At 38.0% G+C, this 4,075-nt stretch overlaps 1 protein-coding gene across 5 annotated transcripts in view; it reads left to right on the forward strand.

Annotated features, from left to right (window-relative positions):
• Positions 1 to 6: 6 nt before the first annotated feature.
• USP25 (ubiquitin specific peptidase 25) overlaps positions 7 to 4,075 on the forward strand; it is a 161,008-nt gene continuing 156,939 nt past the window's right edge. For 3 of the 5 annotated variants that reach the window (XM_010833272.1, XM_010833273.1, XM_010833274.1), the window contains exon 1: positions 7 to 193. The gene's annotated coding sequence lies outside the window, so the exon portion shown is untranslated. Of the gene's footprint in view, positions 236 to 4,075 lie in introns of all 5 variants that reach the window. The other 2 variants (XM_010833275.1, XM_010833276.1) reach the window with 2 other exon arrangements.

Genomic DNA, 4,075 nt, shown 5'->3' on the forward strand with positions numbered 1-4,075 from the left:
CGATCTCACATTCCTACACTCCTCTGTATGACTTCCTAATTAAACTTTATCTTCCTCGTCCTTTTTTTTTTTTTTTTTTAAGAAGACGAAATAGCCGGTTGTCATCCCTTGTGAACCCAGTTTTCTTTCCAAGACAGGAGCCTTCCAGGTCTGCTATTTTGCAAAAGACTCTCCACCGGAATTGAGTTGCCAGGTACAGGAACCAGGTGGACTCAATGTAGAAGTAGAGGATTTGGTTGGTTCCTTTTTCTTTTTTTCCTTTTTTTAAAAAATATAGAAACTGTCCCTTAAGAAGGAGACCTTTTTGGCCATGCTTATTTCAGGTATATTTTGTCCCCTAAGTTTGACCTTGTTCCATACTCACCCTTTACTCTTGCCTGGGTCACACATTAAAAAGGTTGTTCCCTTAAAAAAATCTGGGTTTGTGAAGCTTCAAATCTTTTCTGTTAAGTATACTTATGTGAGAGATGCTACTTTCCCCCCCTCGATTTTGCTTTCAGAATCTCAAGTGCACAATCAGGGGTTGCACCATATCCTGGAGAGTCGTTGGCTATGGCTTAATTTTTTTGGGAGGGGGTTATTGGTGTGAAAAACATTTGGGGCAAAAGGAAAACCATTACTTTACTCGTCTTGAAATTATGGTGGTGACCAGGGTTTACTGTGAAAAGCTGCTAAAACTCTTCGATTTTTCTGGGAGAGTAGTGTGAATGCCCCACCCTGTGGTGTTGATATCAGTAGTTTTTTTGCATCATTATATCCTACCTGTGCTTGATTTTAGAATAAGGCCTACTTACTGTCGTAAAATGGACTGTGTATACTCACAGCCTGCGAAGTTTTTGCTTTGAGATATTTTTAGAATTTTATGGTAGTACTTGAAGTAATTGAAGATGCTCAAGAATTTTGGAAAGTGAGCATATTGCATTATTATTTTAGGCACTTTGGGGAACTTGTCTTGGAACTCTTGTGTGTTAGTTAATTGTTATTGGTTAATTTGGGCATCCCAGGTGGCTCAGTGGTAAAGAATCGGTCTGCAATGCAGAAGACTCTAGTTCGATCCCTAGGTTGGGAAGATCCCTTGGAGAAGAAAATGGCCACCCACTCCAGTATCTTTGCCTGGGAACTCGCATGGACAGAGGAGCCTGAGGGGGTTTCTGGGGTGGCATGGGGCCATGGCGTGGCAAAGAATAGGACACCACTTAGCAACTAAAGAGTGACTGGGATAATTTAGAAGACGTTACAGATTGCAGTTTATTTACAATGAAAAAATTCTAGTTTTAATAATGGGAGTTTAGAACAGTTTATCTCCTAATCCCCTTCATTCTGTTTTGAATACCTTGAACTTTAGTTTTTGATGTTGAGTATGTGACAACAAAGTGTTAATACTTAGAGTAGGATCTTGTGGCCATAGTATACTGAGCAATATTTAGTAGGCTTGGTGTCCTTTCGGTTTATAGTTCTCTTCAATGTTAAGTATTAAAGCCTTTTTTTTTTTTTTTTCAAAGTGGGAAATGTAGCTCATATTTTTCACATGTCAGATTTGAACAATGGCAAAACATTTGTGAGTTTTTTAAATTGATTTTTGACTAATGTACTTAGATAATGCAGATCTGCCCATTTCAGAGGTTTATGCATAAATTTGAATCACAAATCAAATTACTAAAAATGATCTTAGCCATCAAGTCCAGTTTCCTAGTTTAATGAGTCCCCTCCTTACGCAAAGGGAGTAGTGTTAGTCTAAAATACTACCATTTTGACACTGTTTTTAGTATGTGTCATATCATCTCGTTGAGATTGTGGACATTTTTTAGAGCAATACAGTCGCATTTATTTTTATACTTCTATCATAGTGTTTATGTATTAAAGAAATATTTAATGTATTTGCTTGTCATATTAACATGCTGTTACTTTGTTACTCATATTAGTACTATTTTAAAATATTCATACAGGTTCAAATACTTTAAACCATCTACTTCAAATGAACTAACATTAAAATCCACTAAGCTAGTACCTAGGAAGTAGACTTCAAGCTAGTAACTAGGAAGTGAACTACTTTAGAAGAAACAAAAGTGAAACTCTTTGTTTTTAAAATAGAAACTATGAATTATTAGTAAAAGGAGAAGTGTCTAGTGCATATTGCATAACCAAAATTTTAGCCTATTTTCTGCTCTTCTTTAAAAAATTGTTGTATGCTCATGTATAATATTAGCTTTATGTGAAGAGCTGTAGTCTGGTCACTGGAACAGTTTCCTATTTTGTGAGATTGTTTGTTTTCTTCCCAAAGGATGTATGATTATAATTAAAAAAAAAGTAGCACAACACTCAGGTCTTTTTTTTTTTAAGTAGCACAAAACTCACAGGTCTTCTGTTTACCTACAGAGTAGCTTGTCACAATGTAACATAAGGCAAGGGGTGTCTTTTCCTTTTCCTCTGTTGTGTTCTTTGCTTGCTTGCTCAAGTTTGGCCTTGAGCAGGGAGTTGTGAGATGAAGTGAAACTGCAAAGAGCCATTTTTCTGAGGTTTAAGATGATACAGGTGAATTGGAGTTGGTAGCAGATTAGCTAAGGTTAAGTCCTGTCATAATTTTGGTCTTGAATATGTATATTCAGCCTTTCTGCTTGATATTTACCTAAAGTGTAGGATTCTCATCTCAGAATTTTGGTTCATTGATTCGGGTCCCAAATGAGGATTCTTTAGGGCAGCAATATAGTAAATAGAAGGCGTTCTCTTAGAGACCAGATTAATTTGAAGAGTTGTGAGCTGTATTCTATTTACATTAACTGTATTCTCCTGAGTTGAATAAAAATTTTTTTTTTGCCGATTTTGTTTCACCCTAGGGCTTATACCAGCTCCTTGCACATAGTTCAGTTTAGTTGCTTAGTTGTGTTTGCCTCTTTGCGACCCCATGGACTGCAGCACGCCAGGCTTCCCTGTTCATCACCAACTCCCAGAGCTCTCTCAAACTCGTGTCCATTGAATCAGTGATGCCATCCAACCATCTCATCCTCTGTGGTCCCCTTCTCCTTCTGCCTTCAATCTTTCCCAGCATCAGGGTCTTTTCCAGTGAGTCAGTTCTTTGTATCAGGTGCCAAAGTATTGGAGCTTCAGCATCAGCATTAGTCCTTCCAATGATTATTCAGGATTGATTTCCTTTAGGATTGACTGGTTGCACATAGTAGGTTTCAGTAAATATTTGATGAATGAAATAAAGAGTGAGTGCTTTCTAAAAGGAATGTAAACTGCAGGGGTTATTTTAGTTCCTTAACTGAATCTCACAATTTAACATGATTGAGAGACAGTTAAGAGCTTCGTAGCTGGCACTAATGGTAAAGAACCTGCCTGCCAGTTTAGGCAACATCAGAGATGCGGGTTCCATCTCTGGGTGGGGAAGATCCCCTGGAGGAGGGCATGGCAACCCACTCCAGTATTATTGCCTGGGAAATCCCATGGACAGAGGAGCCTGGTGGCTACATACAGTTCATAGGGTCACACAGAGTCGGTCATGACTGAAGTGACTTAGCGCACATGCAGAATCAATGAAAGCTTGAAATTGTGGACATCTGTTAGAATATAGGCAGTGTAGTGAAAGAATAGGATGTTGATCTAAATCACCTTTCTATGACCTTGGGCAAGTCATTAAGTGCCTCTGAATCTACTTTTAAAGCCTTGAAGATAGATGATTAGACATGAGCAACTTTTTTATATCTACGTGTTTAGTGGGGCTAAACGTGTTTATTCCAGACAGGGAGGATGAAAAAGAGAAAGAAGAGGATAGAGGCAGAAGGAATCTTACAGTATCAACAGTCAGCTTTCATTTAATTATATTGGAGGTTAGGTGGGAAGGAAGGCACAGATTAACCTAATTAAGAATTGAAACTTGAAAAACAATACAAGTTGAATTCTGGGTAAATTCCTTAGTTGCAATAATGTAGTATTTCTAATTTAGAAATTGTCTAAGGTTATAGAATGTTCATTGGAAGGAATGATGCTGAAGCTGAAACTCCAGTACTGTGGCCACCTCATGCGAAGAGTTGACACATTGGAAAAGACTCTGATGCTGGGGAGGGATTGGGAGGCA

This window comes from Bison bison, unplaced genomic scaffold (genome assembly GCF_000754665.1).
Source record: "Bison bison bison isolate TAMUID 2011002044 unplaced genomic scaffold, Bison_UMD1.0 scf7180017863372, whole genome shotgun sequence".
Lineage (NCBI taxonomy): Eukaryota > Metazoa > Chordata > Mammalia > Artiodactyla > Bovidae > Bison > Bison bison.